Raw genomic sequence first — 18,282 nt, 5'->3', positions numbered from 1 at the left:
CCCTTCTCAGCTGTGATCGTATAGTGGTTAGTACTCTGCGTTGTGGCCGCAGCAACCCCGGTTCGAATCCGGGTCACAGCAAGATGTTCAGAAATTCTGAATAATCCCTTTCTGTAAACTTACAAGATTTTATCATGAACCCCTTCAAAGCTGTAAAACTTTACATCTTCTTGGAGCAAAAACACATCCAAGATGCCAGAACTTGGCTGTCTGGACTCCACATGCCCAACAGCTTCAGTCTGTTGGACAACACTTCCGCAACTTCAAAATGCTTTGGAACTTCAATTAAACTGTGATTATTTGGGGTTCATTCATGTACACTAAACAATGAGAATTTCTTATGTCTATTACGTCACGCCTGTCCAAGGGCGGAGTGAGTTATTACTTGTCCCTGACGGCCTACGATGCTGCTGGAGTTGGACGGAAAGGCCATTGTGAGCCCTAACCCAACTGAAAAAAAGATAGTCTTAAGAGTATTTGTTGTGAAAGATGTAGGTGAGTCATACAGATTTTCAATGATTTTAATCCCTGCTATCATGTTGACTGTTCAGGGGCTGTTCATGTGATCAGTGCATGTTCCTTGTGCTGACCGTCCAGGGTTGCGTATTTTTTTTGCTGCAAAGGCCTATGTAACTGAAGGTCAAAATTGTGCTATAATTAGAATATGGCTTAGGAGCTCCGTACAACAGCATCATCTGTACATCAACTTACAAGAGAATACTTCACAAAACACTTACCATACGCATAACAATCCTAGCTTCTGCTTTCAACAAGCCTAAAGGGAACTCTCAAACACACCTGTACTCTCCTTATGAATGCAGCCACTCCTCTCTACGACCATCCATGGGCATGGATAACCCAAAAAGCCACAGTAACCGTACAGGTGCACATGGCTTTAGCTTTAAACATCTATGGCCTTTAGTCACCAAGTTCCCATCCAAGTGTCACAGCAACACACAATTCTGTGCATTTGAATTGATCTCACTGTCAGATTCTTCTACCGGTGAAAATCTGAATAAATAGTTAGCACCATATGCTACTTATGCAGTGCTTTACTACCTTCATAGAAGGCTTGCTTTAAATTCACAGTCCCATTCCCCAATAGACACACACATTCACACATTGCTAAATATTGGCGCCAACCTTAAACGACCAGGACAAAAACAGGATTTAATGACTTGCCCAAGGACCCTTGGACAGATGGGAAGGCATGGTGGAAATGAGCCTGTTGTTTTTGTCTTTATTTTGGTGACACTTTCAGACTCAGTAAAGACAGCGGCAATGATAGAGTCTTCTTCTTGAAGGTTGGTTTTTTTGTCTTACACCTTGGTGTACCAAGATCTCTATGGTGTTTTCTGTATGGTGATTAAAGCCAGTTTCTACCCACATGCCGCTGTTAGGCTGATACTAAGTAAAGAGAGAATGGAACAATGTTTTTGACTAAAAGGGACAAAAGTATTGTGAATGAAAGACCAGAGTGGTCACCTGCTGTGATTGTGATGTGAAAATGTGTCTCTCCTATATGTGTGTATGAAGACAACAAACTTAGCATTTCTACTGTTCTTGAGGTCCAACTGTGTTCTGACAAAATAGCCCTGGAGAGCAACAAAGAGTAGAACTATGACCACCATCCCTTCTCAGCTGTGATCGTATAGTGGTTAGTACTCTGCGTTGTGGCCGCAGCAACCCCGGTTCGAATCCGGGTCACAGCAAGATGTTCAGAAATTCTGAATAATCCCTTTCTGTAAACTTACAAGATTTTATCATGAACGCCTTCAAAGCTGTAAAACTTTACATTTTCTTGGAGCAAAAACACATCCAAGATGCCAGAACTTGGCTGTCTGGACTCCACATGCCCAACAGCTTCAGTCTGTTGGACAACACTTCCGCAACTTCAAAATGCTTTGGAACTTCAATTAAACTGTGATTATTTGGGGTTCATTCATGTACACTAAACAATGAGAATTTCAATGTCTATTATGTCACGCCTGTCCAAGGGCGAAGTGAGTTATTACTTGTCCCTGACGGCCTACGATGCTGCTGGAGTTGGCCGGAAAGGCCATTGTGAGCCCTAACCCAACTGAAAAAAAGATAGTCTTAAGAGTATTTGTTGTGAAAGATGTAGGTGAGTCATACAGATTTTCAATGATTTTAATCCCTGCTATCCTGTTGACTGTTCAGGGGCTGTTCATGTGATCAGTGCATGTTCCTTGTGCTGACCGTCCAGGGTTGCGTATTTTTTTTCCTGACAAGGCCTATGTAACTGAAGGTCTAAATTGTGCTTTAATTAGAATATGGCTTAGGAGCTCCGTACAACAGCATCATCTGTACATCAACTTACAAGAGAATACCTCACAAAACACTTACCATACGCACAACAATCATAGCTTCTGCTTTCAACAAGCCTAAAGGGAACTCTCAAACACACCGGTACTCTCCTTATGAATGCAGCCACTCCTCTCTACGACCATCCATGGGCATGATAACCCAAAAAGCCACAGCAACCGTACAGGTGCACATGGCTTTAGCTTTAAACATCTATGGCCTTCAGTCACCAAGTTCCCATCCAAGTGTCACAGGAACACACAATTCTGTGCATTTGAATTGATCTCACTGTCAGATTCTTCTACCGGTGAAAATCTGAATAAATAGTTAGCACCATATGATACTTATGCAGTGCTTTACTACCTTCATAGAAGGCTTGCTTTAAATTCACAGTCCCATTCCCCAATAGACACACACATTCACACATTGCTAAATATTGGCGCCAACCTTAAACGACCAGGACAAAAACAGGATTTAATGACTTGCCCAAGGACCCTTGGACACATGGGAAGGCATGGTGGAAATGAGCCTGTTGTTTTTGTCTTCATTTTGGTGTCACTTTCAGACTCAGTAAAGACAGCGGCAATGATAGAGTCTTCTTCTTGAAGGTTGGTTTTTTTGTCTCACACCTTGGTGTACCAAGATCTCTATGGTGTTTTCTATATGGTGATTAAAGCCAGTTTCTACCCACATGCTGCTGTTAGGCTGATACTAAATAAAGAGAGAATGGAACAATGTTTTTGACTAAAAGGGACAAAAGTATTGTGAATGAAAGACCAGAGTGGTCACCTGCTGTGATTGTGATGTGAAAATGTGTCTCTCCTATATGTGTGTATGAAGACAACAAACTTAGCATTTCTACTGTTCTTGAGGTCCAACTGTGTTCTGACAAAAAAGCCCTGGAGAGCAACAAAGAGTAGAACTATGACCACCATCCCTTCTCAGCTGTGATCGTATAGTGGTTAGTACTCTGCGTTGTGGCCGCAGCAACCCCGGTTCGAATCCGGGTCACAGCAAGATGTTCAAAAATTCTGAATAATCCATTTCTGTAAACTTACAAGATTTTATCATGAACCCCTTCAAAGCTGTAAAACTTTACATCTTCTTGGAGCAAAAACACATCCAAGATGCCAGAACTTGGCTGTCTGGACTCCACATGCCCAACAGCTTCAGTCTGTTGGACAACACTTCCGCAACTTCAAAATGCTTTGGAACTTCAATTAAACTGTGATTATTTGGGGTTCATTCATGTACACTAAACAATGAGAATTTCAATGTCTATTATGTCACGCCTGTCCAAGGGCCGAGTGAGTTATTACTTGTCCCTGACGGCCTACGATGCTGCTGGAGTTGGACGGAAAGGCCATTGTGAGCCCTAACCCAACTGAAAAAAAGATAGTCTGAAGAGTATTTGTTGTGAAAGATGTAGGTGAGTCATACAGATTTTCAATGATTTTAATCCCTGCTATCCTGTTGACTGTTCAGGGGCTGTTCATGTGATCAGTGCATGTTCCTTGTGCTGACCGTCCAGGGTTGCGTATTTTTTTTCCTGACAAGGCCTATGTAACTGAAGGTCAAAATTGTGCTATAATTAGAATATGGCTTAGGAGCTCCGTACAACAGCATCATCTGTACATCAACTTACAAGAGAATACTTCACAAAACACTTACCATACGCATAACAATCATAGCTTCTGCTTTCAACAAGCCTAAAGGGAACTCTCAAACACACCTGTACTCTCCTTATGAATGCAGCCACTCCTCTCTACGACCATCCATGGGCATGGATAACTCAAAAAGCCACAGTAACCGTACAGGTGCACATGGCTTTAGCTTTAAACATCTATGGCTTTTAGTCACCAAGTTCCCATCCAAGTGTCACAGCAACACACAATTCTGTGCATTTGAATTGATCTCACTGTCAGATTCTTCTACCGGTGAAAATCTGAATAAATAGTTAGCAGCATATGCTACTTATGCAGTGCTTTACTACCTTCCTAGGAGGCTTGCTTTAAATTCACAGTCCCATTCCCCAATAGACACACACATTCACACATTGCTAAATATTGGCGCCAACCTTAAACGACCAGGACAAAAACTGGATTTAATGTCTTGCCCAAGGACCCTTGGACACATGGGAAGGCATGGTGGAAATGAGCCTATTATTTTTGTCTTCATTTTGGTGTCACTTTCAGACTCAGTAAAGACAGCTGTTGTGATAGAGTCTTCTTCTTGAAGGTTGGTTTTCTTGTCTCACACCTTGGTGTACATAGATCTCTATGGTGTTTTTTGTGTGGTTATTGAAGCCAATTTCTACCCACATGCCGCTGTTAGGCTGATACTAAGTAAAGAGAGAATGGAACAATGTTTTTGACTAAAAGGGACAAAAGTATTGTGAATGAAAGACCAGAGTGGTCACCTGCTGTGATTGTGATGTGAAAATGTGTCTCTCCTATATGTGTGTATGAAGACAACAAACTTAGCATTTCTACTGTTCTTGAGGTCCAACTGTGTTCTGACAAAAAAGCCCTGGAGAGCAACAAAGAGTAGAACTATGACCACCATCCCTTCTCAGCTGTGATCGTATAGTGGTTAGTACTCTGCGTTGTGGCCGCAGCAACCCCGGTTCGAATCCGGGTCACAGCAAGATGTTCAGAAATTCTGAATAATCCCTTTCTGTAAACTTACAAGATTTTATCATGAACCCCTTCAAAGCTGTAAAACTTTACATCTTCTTGGAGCAAAAACACATCCAAGATGCCAGAACTTGGCTGTCTGGACTCCACATGCCCAACAGCTTCAGTCTGTTGGACAACACTTCCGCAACTTCAAAATGCTTTGGAACTTCAATTAAACTGTGATTATTTGGGGTTCATTCATGTACACTAAACAATGAGATTTTCAATGTCTATTACGTCACGCCTGTCCAAGGGCGGAGTGAGTTATTACTCGTCCCTGACGGCCCACGATGCTGCTGGAGTTGGACGGAAAGGCCATTGTGAGCCGTAACCCAACTGAAAAAAAGATAGTCTTAAGAGTATTTGTTGAGAAAGATGTAGGTAAGTCATACAGATTTTCAATGGTTTTAATCCCTGCTATCCTGTTGACTGTTCAGGGGCTGTTCATGTGATCAGTGCATGTTCCTTGTGCTGACCGTCCAGGGTTGCGTATTTTTTTTCCTGACAAGGCCTATGTAACTGAAGGTCTAAATTGTGCTTTAATTAGAATATGGCTTAGGAGCTCCGTACAACAGCATCATCTGTACATCAACTTACAAGAGAATACCTCACAAAACACTTACCATACGCACAACAATCATAGCTTCTGCTTTCAACAAGCCTAAAGGGAACTCTCAAACACACCGGTACTCTCCTTATGAATGCAGCCACTCCTCTCTACGACCATCCATGGGCATGATAACCCAAAAAGCCACAGCAACCGTACAGGTGCACATGGCTTTAGCTTTAAACATCTATGGCCTTCAGTCACCAAGTTCCCATCCAAGTGTCACAGGAACACACAATTCTGTGCATTTGAATTGATCTCACTGTCAGATTCTTCTACCGGTGAAAATCTGAATAAATAGTTAGCACCATATGCTACTTATGCAGTGCTTTACTACCTTCATAGAAGGCTTGCTTTAAATTCACAGTCCCATTCCCCAATAGACACACACATTGACACATTGCTAAATATTGGCGCCAACCTTAAACGACCAGGACAAAAACAGGATTTAATGACTTGCCCAAGGACCCTTGGACAGATGGGAAGGCATGGTGGAAATGAGCCTGTTGTTTTTGTCTTCATTTTGGTGTCACTTTCAGACTCAGTAAAAACATCGGCAATGATAGAGTCTCCTTCTTGAAGGTTGGTTTTTTTGTCTCACACCTTGGTGTACCAAGATCTCTATGGTGTTTTCTGTATGGTGATTAAAGCCAGTTTCTACCCACATGCCGCTGTTAGGCTGATACTAAGTAAAGAGAGAATGGAACAATGTTTTTGACTAAAAGGGACAAAAGTATTGTGAATGAAAGACCAGAGTGGTCACCTGCTGTGATTGTGATGTGAAAATGTGTCTCTCCTATATGTGTGTATGAAGACAACAAACTTAGCATTTCTACTGTTCTTGAGGTCCAACTGTGTTCTGACAAAAAAGCCCTGGAGAGCAACAAAGAGTAGAACTATGACCACCATCCCTTCTCAGCTGTGATCGTATAGTGGTTAGTACTCTGCGTTGTGGCCGCAGCAACCCCGGTTCGAATCCGGGTCACAGCAAGATGTTCAGAAATTCTGAATAATCCCTTTCTGTAAACTTACAAGATTTTATCATGAACCCCTTCAAAGCTGTAAAACTTTACATCTTCTTGGAGCAAAAACACATCCAAGATGCCAGAACTTGGCTGTCTGGACTCCACATGCCCAACAGCTTCAGTCTGTTGGACAACACTTCCGCAACTTCAAAATGCTTTGGAACTTCAATTAAACTGTGATTATTTGGGGTTCATTCATGTACACTAAACAATGAGATTTTCAATGTCTATTACGTCACGCCTGTCCAAGGGCGGAGTGAGTTATTACTCGTCCCTGACGGCCCACGATGCTGCTGGAGTTGGACGGAAAGGCCATTGTGAGCCGTAACCCAACTGAAAAAAAGATAGTCTTAAGAGTATTTGTTGAGAAAGATGTAGGTAAGTCATACAGATTTTCAATGGTTTTAATCCCTGCTATCCTGTTGACTGTTCAGGGGCTGTTCATGTGATCAGTGCATGTTCCTTGTGCTGACCGTCCAGGGTTGCGTATTTTTTTTCCTGACAAGGCCTATGTAACTGAAGGTCTAAATTGTGCTTTAATTAGAATATGGCTTAGGAGCTCCGTACAACAGCATCATCTGTACATCAACTTACAAGAGAATACCTCACAAAACACTTACCATACGCACAACAATCATAGCTTCTGCTTTCAACAAGCCTAAAGGGAACTCTCAAACACACCGGTACTCTCCTTATGAATGCAGCCACTCCTCTCTACGACCATCCATGGGCATGATAACCCAAAAAGCCACAGCAACCGTACAGGTGCACATGGCTTTAGCTTTAAACATCTATGGCCTTCAGTCACCAAGTTCCCATCCAAGTGTCACAGGAACACACAATTCTGTGCATTTGAATTGATCTCACTGTCAGATTCTTCTACCGGTGAAAATCTGAATAAATAGTTAGCACCATATGCTACTTATGCAGTGCTTTACTACCTTCATAGAAGGCTTGCTTTAAATTCACAGTCCCATTCCCCAATAGACACACACATTGACACATTGCTAAATATTGGCGCCAACCTTAAACGACCAGGACAAAAACAGGATTTAATGACTTGCCCAAGGACCCTTGGACAGATGGGAAGGCATGGTGGAAATGAGCCTGTTGTTTTTGTCTTCATTTTGGTGTCACTTTCAGACTCAGTAAAAACATCGGCAATGATAGAGTCTCCTTCTTGAAGGTTGGTTTTTTTGTCTCACACCTTGGTGTACCAAGATCTCTATGGTGTTTTCTGTATGGTGATTAAAGCCAGTTTCTACCCACATGCCGCTGTTAGGCTGATACTAAGTAAAGAGAGAATGGAACAATGTTTTTGACTAAAAGGGACAAAAGTATTGTGAATGAAAGACCAGAGTGGTCACCTGCTGTGATTGTGATGTGAAAATGTGTCTCTCCTATATGTGTGTATGAAGACAACAAACTTAGCATTTCTACTGTTCTTGAGGTCCAACTGTGTTCTGACAAAAAAGCCCTGGAGAGCAACAAAGAGTAGAACTATGACCACCATCCCTTCTCAGCTGTGATCGTATAGTGGTTAGTACTCTGCGTTGTGGCCGCAGCAACCCCGGTTCGAATCCGGGTCACAGCAAGATGTTCAGAAATTCTGAATAATCCCTTTCTGTAAACTTACAAGATTTTATCATGAACCCCTTCAAAGCTGTAAAACTTTACATCTTCTTGGAGCAAAAACACATCCAAGATGCCAGAACTTGGCTGTCTGGACTCCACATGCCCAACAGCTTCAGTCTGTTGGACAACACTTCCGCAACTTCAAAATGCTTTGGAACTTCAATTAAACTGTGATTATTTGGGGTTCATTCATGTACACTAAACAATGAGAATTTCTTATGTCTATTACGTCACGCCTGTCCAAGGGCGGAGTGAGTTATTACTTGTCCCTGACGGCCTACGATGCTGCTGGAGTTGGACGGAAAGGCCATTGTGAGCCCTAACCCAACTGAAAAAAAGATAGTCTTAAGAGTATTTGTTGTGAAAGATGTAGGTGAGTCATACAGATTTTCAATGATTTTAATCCCTGCTATCATGTTGACTGTTCAGGGGCTGTTCATGTGATCAGTGCATGTTCCTTGTGCTGACCGTCCAGGGTTGCGTATTTTTTTTGCTGCAAAGGCCTATGTAACTGAAGGTCAAAATTGTGCTATAATTAGAATATGGCTTAGGAGCTCCGTACAACAGCATCATCTGTACATCAACTTACAAGAGAATACTTCACAAAACACTTACCATACGCATAACAATCCTAGCTTCTGCTTTCAACAAGCCTAAAGGGAACTCTCAAACACACCTGTACTCTCCTTATGAATGCAGCCACTCCTCTCTACGACCATCCATGGGCATGGATAACCCAAAAAGCCACAGTAACCGTACAGGTGCACATGGCTTTAGCTTTAAACATCTATGGCCTTTAGTCACCAAGTTCCCATCCAAGTGTCACAGCAACACACAATTCTGTGCATTTGAATTGATCTCACTGTCAGATTCTTCTACCGGTGAAAATCTGAATAAATAGTTAGCACCATATGCTACTTATGCAGTGCTTTACTACCTTCATAGAAGGCTTGCTTTAAATTCACAGTCCCATTCCCCAATAGACACACACATTCACACATTGCTAAATATTGGCGCCAACCTTAAACGACCAGGACAAAAACAGGATTTAATGACTTGCCCAAGGACCCTTGGACAGATGGGAAGGCATGGTGGAAATGAGCCTGTTGTTTTTGTCTTTATTTTGGTGACACTTTCAGACTCAGTAAAGACAGCGGCAATGATAGAGTCTTCTTCTTGAAGGTTGGTTTTTTTGTCTTACACCTTGGTGTACCAAGATCTCTATGGTGTTTTCTGTATGGTGATTAAAGCCAGTTTCTACCCACATGCCGCTGTTAGGCTGATACTAAGTAAAGAGAGAATGGAACAATGTTTTTGACTAAAAGGGACAAAAGTATTGTGAATGAAAGACCAGAGTGGTCACCTGCTGTGATTGTGATGTGAAAATGTGTCTCTCCTATATGTGTGTATGAAGACAACAAACTTAGCATTTCTACTGTTCTTGAGGTCCAACTGTGTTCTGACAAAATAGCCCTGGAGAGCAACAAAGAGTAGAACTATGACCACCATCCCTTCTCAGCTGTGATCGTATAGTGGTTAGTACTCTGCGTTGTGGCCGCAGCAACCCCGGTTCGAATCCGGGTCACAGCAAGATGTTCAGAAATTCTGAATAATCCCTTTCTGTAAACTTACAAGATTTTATCATGAACGCCTTCAAAGCTGTAAAACTTTACATTTTCTTGGAGCAAAAACACATCCAAGATGCCAGAACTTGGCTGTCTGGACTCCACATGCCCAACAGCTTCAGTCTGTTGGACAACACTTCCGCAACTTCAAAATGCTTTGGAACTTCAATTAAACTGTGATTATTTGGGGTTCATTCATGTACACTAAACAATGAGAATTTCAATGTCTATTATGTCACGCCTGTCCAAGGGCGAAGTGAGTTATTACTTGTCCCTGACGGCCTACGATGCTGCTGGAGTTGGCCGGAAAGGCCATTGTGAGCCCTAACCCAACTGAAAAAAAGATAGTCTTAAGAGTATTTGTTGTGAAAGATGTAGGTGAGTCATACAGATTTTCAATGATTTTAATCCCTGCTATCCTGTTGACTGTTCAGGGGCTGTTCATGTGATCAGTGCATGTTCCTTGTGCTGACCGTCCAGGGTTGCGTATTTTTTTTCCTGACAAGGCCTATGTAACTGAAGGTCTAAATTGTGCTTTAATTAGAATATGGCTTAGGAGCTCCGTACAACAGCATCATCTGTACATCAACTTACAAGAGAATACCTCACAAAACACTTACCATACGCACAACAATCATAGCTTCTGCTTTCAACAAGCCTAAAGGGAACTCTCAAACACACCGGTACTCTCCTTATGAATGCAGCCACTCCTCTCTACGACCATCCATGGGCATGATAACCCAAAAAGCCACAGCAACCGTACAGGTGCACATGGCTTTAGCTTTAAACATCTATGGCCTTCAGTCACCAAGTTCCCATCCAAGTGTCACAGGAACACACAATTCTGTGCATTTGAATTGATCTCACTGTCAGATTCTTCTACCGGTGAAAATCTGAATAAATAGTTAGCACCATATGATACTTATGCAGTGCTTTACTACCTTCATAGAAGGCTTGCTTTAAATTCACAGTCCCATTCCCCAATAGACACACACATTCACACATTGCTAAATATTGGCGCCAACCTTAAACGACCAGGACAAAAACAGGATTTAATGACTTGCCCAAGGACCCTTGGACACATGGGAAGGCATGGTGGAAATGAGCCTGTTGTTTTTGTCTTCATTTTGGTGTCACTTTCAGACTCAGTAAAGACAGCGGCAATGATAGAGTCTTCTTCTTGAAGGTTGGTTTTTTTGTCTCACACCTTGGTGTACCAAGATCTCTATGGTGTTTTCTATATGGTGATTAAAGCCAGTTTCTACCCACATGCTGCTGTTAGGCTGATACTAAATAAAGAGAGAATGGAACAATGTTTTTGACTAAAAGGGACAAAAGTATTGTGAATGAAAGACCAGAGTGGTCACCTGCTGTGATTGTGATGTGAAAATGTGTCTCTCCTATATGTGTGTATGAAGACAACAAACTTAGCATTTCTACTGTTCTTGAGGTCCAACTGTGTTCTGACAAAAAAGCCCTGGAGAGCAACAAAGAGTAGAACTATGACCACCATCCCTTCTCAGCTGTGATCGTATAGTGGTTAGTACTCTGCGTTGTGGCCGCAGCAACCCCGGTTCGAATCCGGGTCACAGCAAGATGTTCAAAAATTCTGAATAATCCATTTCTGTAAACTTACAAGATTTTATCATGAACCCCTTCAAAGCTGTAAAACTTTACATCTTCTTGGAGCAAAAACACATCCAAGATGCCAGAACTTGGCTGTCTGGACTCCACATGCCCAACAGCTTCAGTCTGTTGGACAACACTTCCGCAACTTCAAAATGCTTTGGAACTTCAATTAAACTGTGATTATTTGGGGTTCATTCATGTACACTAAACAATGAGAATTTCAATGTCTATTATGTCACGCCTGTCCAAGGGCCGAGTGAGTTATTACTTGTCCCTGACGGCCTACGATGCTGCTGGAGTTGGACGGAAAGGCCATTGTGAGCCCTAACCCAACTGAAAAAAAGATAGTCTGAAGAGTATTTGTTGTGAAAGATGTAGGTGAGTCATACAGATTTTCAATGATTTTAATCCCTGCTATCCTGTTGACTGTTCAGGGGCTGTTCATGTGATCAGTGCATGTTCCTTGTGCTGACCGTCCAGGGTTGCGTATTTTTTTTCCTGACAAGGCCTATGTAACTGAAGGTCAAAATTGTGCTATAATTAGAATATGGCTTAGGAGCTCCGTACAACAGCATCATCTGTACATCAACTTACAAGAGAATACTTCACAAAACACTTACCATACGCATAACAATCATAGCTTCTGCTTTCAACAAGCCTAAAGGGAACTCTCAAACACACCTGTACTCTCCTTATGAATGCAGCCACTCCTCTCTACGACCATCCATGGGCATGGATAACTCAAAAAGCCACAGTAACCGTACAGGTGCACATGGCTTTAGCTTTAAACATCTATGGCTTTTAGTCACCAAGTTCCCATCCAAGTGTCACAGCAACACACAATTCTGTGCATTTGAATTGATCTCACTGTCAGATTCTTCTACCGGTGAAAATCTGAATAAATAGTTAGCAGCATATGCTACTTATGCAGTGCTTTACTACCTTCCTAGGAGGCTTGCTTTAAATTCACAGTCCCATTCCCCAATAGACACACACATTCACACATTGCTAAATATTGGCGCCAACCTTAAACGACCAGGACAAAAACTGGATTTAATGTCTTGCCCAAGGACCCTTGGACACATGGGAAGGCATGGTGGAAATGAGCCTATTATTTTTGTCTTCATTTTGGTGTCACTTTCAGACTCAGTAAAGACAGCTGTTGTGATAGAGTCTTCTTCTTGAAGGTTGGTTTTCTTGTCTCACACCTTGGTGTACATAGATCTCTATGGTGTTTTTTGTGTGGTTATTGAAGCCAATTTCTACCCACATGCCGCTGTTAGGCTGATACTAAGTAAAGAGAGAATGGAACAATGTTTTTGACTAAAAGGGACAAAAGTATTGTGAATGAAAGACCAGAGTGGTCACCTGCTGTGATTGTGATGTGAAAATGTGTCTCTCCTATATGTGTGTATGAAGACAACAAACTTAGCATTTCTACTGTTCTTGAGGTCCAACTGTGTTCTGACAAAAAAGCCCTGGAGAGCAACAAAGAGTAGAACTATGACCACCATCCCTTCTCAGCTGTGATCGTATAGTGGTTAGTACTCTGCGTTGTGGCCGCAGCAACCCCGGTTCGAATCCGGGTCACAGCAAGATGTTCAGAAATTCTGAATAATCCCTTTCTGTAAACTTACAAGATTTTATCATGAACCCCTTCAAAGCTGTAAAACTTTACATCTTCTTGGAGCAAAAACACATCCAAGATGCCAGAACTTGGCTGTCTGGACTCCACATGCCCAACAGCTTCAGTCTGTTGGACAACACTTCCGCAACTTCAAAATGCTTTGGAACTTCAATTAAACTGTGATTATTTGGGGTTCATTCATGTACACTAAACAATGAGATTTTCAATGTCTATTACGTCACGCCTGTCCAAGGGCGGAGTGAGTTATTACTCGTCCCTGACGGCCCACGATGCTGCTGGAGTTGGACGGAAAGGCCATTGTGAGCCGTAACCCAACTGAAAAAAAGATAGTCTTAAGAGTATTTGTTGAGAAAGATGTAGGTAAGTCATACAGATTTTCAATGGTTTTAATCCCTGCTATCCTGTTGACTGTTCAGGGGCTGTTCATGTGATCAGTGCATGTTCCTTGTGCTGACCGTCCAGGGTTGCGTATTTTTTTTCCTGACAAGGCCTATGTAACTGAAGGTCTAAATTGTGCTTTAATTAGAATATGGCTTAGGAGCTCCGTACAACAGCATCATCTGTACATCAACTTACAAGAGAATACCTCACAAAACACTTACCATACGCACAACAATCATAGCTTCTGCTTTCAACAAGCCTAAAGGGAACTCTCAAACACACCGGTACTCTCCTTATGAATGCAGCCACTCCTCTCTACGACCATCCATGGGCATGATAACCCAAAAAGCCACAGCAACCGTACAGGTGCACATGGCTTTAGCTTTAAACATCTATGGCCTTCAGTCACCAAGTTCCCATCCAAGTGTCACAGGAACACACAATTCTGTGCATTTGAATTGATCTCACTGTCAGATTCTTCTACCGGTGAAAATCTGAATAAATAGTTAGCACCATATGCTACTTATGCAGTGCTTTACTACCTTCATAGAAGGCTTGCTTTAAATTCACAGTCCCATTCCCCAATAGACACACACATTGACACATTGCTAAATATTGGCGCCAACCTTAAACGACCAGGACAAAAACAGGATTTAATGACTTGCCCAAGGACCCTTGGACAGATGGGAAGGCATGGTGGAAATGAGCCTGTTGTTTTTGTCTTCATTTTGGTGTCACTTTCAGACTCAGTAAAAACATCGGCAATGATAGAGTCTCCTTCTTGAAGGTTGGTTTTTTTGTCTCACACCTTGGTGTACCAAGATCTCTATGGTGTTTTCTGTATGGTGATTAAAGCCAGTTTCTACCCACATGCCGCTGTTAGGCTGATACTAAGTAAAGAGAGAATGGAACAATGTTTTTGACTAAAAGGGACAAAAGTATTGTGAATGAAAGACCAGAGTGGTCACCTGCTGTGATTGTGATGTGAAAATGTGTCTCTCCTATATGTGTGTATGAAGACAACAAACTTAGCATTTCTACTGTTCTTGAGGTCCAACTGTGTTCTGACAAAAAAGCCCTGGAGAGCAACAAAGAGTAGAACTATGACCACCATCCCTTCTCAGCTGTGATCGTATAGTGGTTAGTACTCTGCGTTGTGGCCGCAGCAACCCCGGTTCGAATCCGGGTCACAGCAAGATGTTCAGAAATTCTGAATAATCCCTTTCTGTAAACTTACAAGATTTTATCATGAACCCCTTCAAAGCTGTAAAACTTTACATCTTCTTGGAGCAAAAACACATCCAAGATGCCAGAACTTGGCTGTCTGGACTCCACATGCCCAACAGCTTCAGTCTGTTGGACAACACTTCCGCAACTTCAAAATGCTTTGGAACTTCAATTAAACTGTGATTATTTGGGGTTCATTCATGTACACTAAACAATGAGAATTTCAATGTCTATTACGTCACGCCTGTCCAAGGGCGGAGTGAGTTATTACTTGTCCCTGACGGCCTACGATGCTGCTGGAGTTGGACGGAAAGGCCATTGTGAGCCCTAACTATCGAATTACATAAATGCCAAAAATTGAAAGGGCGTAAAGACAACTAAGCGGGCGTATTTAGAAACTGAGTGAGTGAACCTTAAAACTGTGATGGCGCAATTCTAACCAAGCGACCCCGTATTTTACAACTGAACGGCTGAAATCCTAACTGAGCAGTAATCCTGCTCGGTCAGTTCTCTTTTGCGCCCTCACCTGGATTTACGCTCAGTGTTAAGGGGGCGTTTTTGTCACTTGGGGGCAGGAACATTTCTGGTTGATCTGATTGGCTGAAATTTGCATGCCAAGCAGCGGGGCGGGACTTTCATTTTGGGGCTTTAATAGAAAAGGAACGGCGGCTGTAACGTGGATTAAAAGCATTAAAACTGTAACAAATGCAGTGGATTTCACATGAGAAAAACTTACACCACAAAAAAACCCGCTGCACTTTCTTACCTTAGTTTTGGGTCGTTGGTTAATGTTTTAATCCACGTTACATCCACGTTTTTTTTTTCTATGATTGCCTCTAACAGGGGGGGACAAACAAGTTTGACACAAAGAGCTGACATTTCTAACTGTGATATTTAATGAGTCACAACACACACTGACCTGCCAGACAAACACACAATTAAAGCCATGTTATGTGCCATAACCCCCTCCTCTCATTACAACAGCGCCGTTTCAGTTTTGAGTGTTTTTCTGTATTTAACGTTAACACACATACCGGTGAAACATGCATGCTGGTGTGTGTTTGAAAAAGGCAGCGAGCGCAAAACTGAGTTGGTTGTGATCTATTTTTTCAGTCATCAATCAGCATTTCTAATCCATCAAAGTCCTCATCTTCTGCATCTGGAACAGCTGGACTACATCTCTATCAGACATACCGGCTTCCCTTTCCTCATCAGAGTCCATCTCTTTGCTATGCGGCTCCTAAGAACAGTGAAACCAGACGCGTCAGGCCAAGTTTAAGTCCTGCAGTCCCAAAGTAATTCGCCGGCGCTGCGTCCCGGTAAGGGGGGAGGATGGACAGCTTTTCACGGTCATCTGCTGATAGCAGCGCTGAGCCTCGAGTCGATCTTCCAACGCAGGCCTTTTCTTATCCGCGGAAACTCAGCAGCTGCTGCGTCTTCTTGTCTTGTCAGAGTTGGTTTTCCAGCGTCCTCACTTCCGAACCATAGATTCATTATTTTAAATTCTCTGGCAGCTGAGGTTCGATAAGTTAGAAAGATCTTCAAGGTTCGGACTTCTTGCTTCTTCCAATAACTCTTCTGATCAACGTTCAAATATGTCAGCAAGTATCTAAATCCTTTTGTATCAACACAGAGAGTGAACCACAAATGCATTTCTGAAGAAAAAAGATCGTTTTTTTGCCTTTTAATCAAAATTGTTCGCTTTAAGCTGTGAATGCAGACATGCAGCAGCCGGCTGCCAAGGGACCGTCAACTAAGTGCAACCTCTGTGAAACACCACTGTGTAAAAATCAATAATCTTACAAAAAAATCATAAAACTATTATAAAGCATATTCTTGTTACAATGCATATTTTGTAGGAAAGTCCATCTTTATTTTACCTTGTTTCATATACTTTTTCAAATTTTAATAGATATGAATCATGACTAAAGTTATCAGTAACTTGACATGACCTTATTGTCATACTAAAATAAAGAATGTCAATAGTTCACTTTATTTATTTATAGGAATTTTTCATATTTACAAATGGATCAGATTTGGTCAAAAACCCTGAATAGCTCTGAAGGTGCCAAAAAATTTTTTTGCATAATCTTTATTTTAGTAGGAAAATAAGGTCATGATTAGTCAGTACAGGAGGTTTGGTGACAGAAGTTTTAGTATCTTCAGAGCTATTGAGTATTTATGTTATGATTCATATCTCTATTAAATTTTAAGAACTATAAGAAATAAAATAGAGGTTGACTTTCTAACAAAATTTAGTATAATAAATAATAATGTAGCATGACTATGCTGACGAGTCTTCATTACCAGTCCATATAAATATAGACATTTATTCGCTTTTTAAAAGTTCACTGATTTTTACAGAATGCTGTTTCACAGAGGTTGCACTTTGTTGACGGTCCCTTGGCAGCCGGCTCGCTGCTCTGTTTGCATTCACAGCTTGAAACGAACAATTCTGATTAAAAGGCAATAAAAACAAACTTTTTTCTTTAAAAATGCTTTTGTAGTTCACTCTCTGTGTTAATACAAAATGAGTGACATACTTGCTGACACATTTGAACGTTGATCAGAAGAGTTATTGAAGCAGGAAGTCAGAATCTGTGAAGATCTAATTTAACCGAACCACAGCTGCTCTATTCCCGTGTTCCTCCGCGTAGCTGATAGCTTGCAGTTTAAACTATGCCTCATAATCGTGTCTCTTTGCATTTCCAGGGTTTCCAAAACGAAGTAGTTCTGCATTATGCTCATATCTGCTCCTTTGTACTATGGGGGGGGGGGTCTTCTTTCACGTCCTCTCCTCTCTCCGTACCGTCATCATGCTGTTCTGCTGTTCTCTCCTCGATCCTCTTTGCTGAAGTCACACAATAACACATTAGGGCCGCTCTGTAAATTTTGGAGAAAATGTAAGACTTTCACCTTATGGTTGTGAAAGTAGTGAATATAGAAAATATGATAAAAGGCAGAGAGCTGCATGCAGCTCAAGAGCCGCCTGTTAAACCCCCCCCCCCCCCCCCCCCCCCGCACTGAAAAATGAAGGTCCCGCCCCTCTGCCTCGCCGATAAGCCATGCGAATTTCAGCCAATCAGATCAACCAGAAAGGTTCCTGCCCCAAAAGTGACAAAAACGCCCCCTTAACACTGAGCGTAAATCCACATGAGCGCGCAAAAAGGAATTGACCGCGCAAGATCACTTCTCAGTTAGAATTGCGCCTGCGCGGTTTTAAGGTTCACTCACTCAGTTCCTAAATACGCCCGCTTAGTTGTCTTTACGCCCTTTCACTTATTGGCAGAAACGTAATTCCATACTAACCCAACTGAAAAAAAGATAGTCTTAAGAGTATTTGTTGTGAAAGATGTAGGTGAGTCCTACAGATTTTCAATGATTTTAATCCCTGCTATCCTGTTGACTGTTCAGGGGCTGTTCATGTGATCAGTGCATGTTCCTTGTGCTGACCGTCCAGGGTTGCGTATTTTTTTTGCTGCAAAGGCCTATGTAACTGAAG

At 41.9% G+C, this 18,282-nt stretch overlaps 10 non-coding genes across 10 annotated transcripts; all 10 read left to right on the top strand.

Annotated features, from left to right (window-relative positions):
- The first annotated feature begins 9 nt into the window (after positions 1-9).
- Positions 10-81, top strand: trnah-gug (transfer RNA histidin (anticodon GUG)). Its single transcript has one exon. It is a non-coding gene; the product is annotated as a tRNA-His (tRNA).
- A 1,559-nt stretch (positions 82-1,640) lies between these two features.
- trnah-gug (transfer RNA histidin (anticodon GUG)) lies at positions 1,641-1,712 on the top strand. The gene has a single exon. It is a non-coding gene; the product is annotated as a tRNA-His (tRNA).
- A 1,557-nt stretch (positions 1,713-3,269) lies between these two features.
- On the top strand, positions 3,270-3,341 carry trnah-gug (transfer RNA histidin (anticodon GUG)). Its single transcript has one exon. It is a non-coding gene; the product is annotated as a tRNA-His (tRNA).
- Positions 3,342-4,899: 1,558 nt separating this feature from the next.
- On the top strand, positions 4,900-4,971 carry trnah-gug (transfer RNA histidin (anticodon GUG)). The gene has a single exon. It is a non-coding gene; the product is annotated as a tRNA-His (tRNA).
- Positions 4,972-6,528: 1,557 nt separating this feature from the next.
- On the top strand, positions 6,529-6,600 carry trnah-gug (transfer RNA histidin (anticodon GUG)). Its single transcript has one exon. It is a non-coding gene; the product is annotated as a tRNA-His (tRNA).
- Positions 6,601-8,157: 1,557 nt separating this feature from the next.
- On the top strand, positions 8,158-8,229 carry trnah-gug (transfer RNA histidin (anticodon GUG)). Its single transcript has one exon. It is a non-coding gene; the product is annotated as a tRNA-His (tRNA).
- A 1,559-nt stretch (positions 8,230-9,788) lies between these two features.
- On the top strand, positions 9,789-9,860 carry trnah-gug (transfer RNA histidin (anticodon GUG)). The gene has a single exon. It is a non-coding gene; the product is annotated as a tRNA-His (tRNA).
- Positions 9,861-11,417: 1,557 nt separating this feature from the next.
- On the top strand, positions 11,418-11,489 carry trnah-gug (transfer RNA histidin (anticodon GUG)). The gene has a single exon. It is a non-coding gene; the product is annotated as a tRNA-His (tRNA).
- Positions 11,490-13,047: 1,558 nt separating this feature from the next.
- trnah-gug (transfer RNA histidin (anticodon GUG)) lies at positions 13,048-13,119 on the top strand. The gene has a single exon. It is a non-coding gene; the product is annotated as a tRNA-His (tRNA).
- Positions 13,120-14,676: 1,557 nt separating this feature from the next.
- On the top strand, positions 14,677-14,748 carry trnah-gug (transfer RNA histidin (anticodon GUG)). Its single transcript has one exon. It is a non-coding gene; the product is annotated as a tRNA-His (tRNA).
- Positions 14,749-18,282: the final 3,534 nt, after the last annotated feature.

The sequence above is a fragment of the Oryzias latipes genome, chromosome 2 (assembly GCF_053564925.1).
Source record: "Oryzias latipes strain Hd-rR chromosome 2, Olatipes_Hd-rR_3.1".
Lineage (NCBI taxonomy): Eukaryota > Metazoa > Chordata > Actinopteri > Beloniformes > Adrianichthyidae > Oryzias > Oryzias latipes.
The sequence above is the reverse complement of the archived record's forward strand: the minus strand, read 5'-3'. Positions and strand labels throughout refer to the sequence as shown.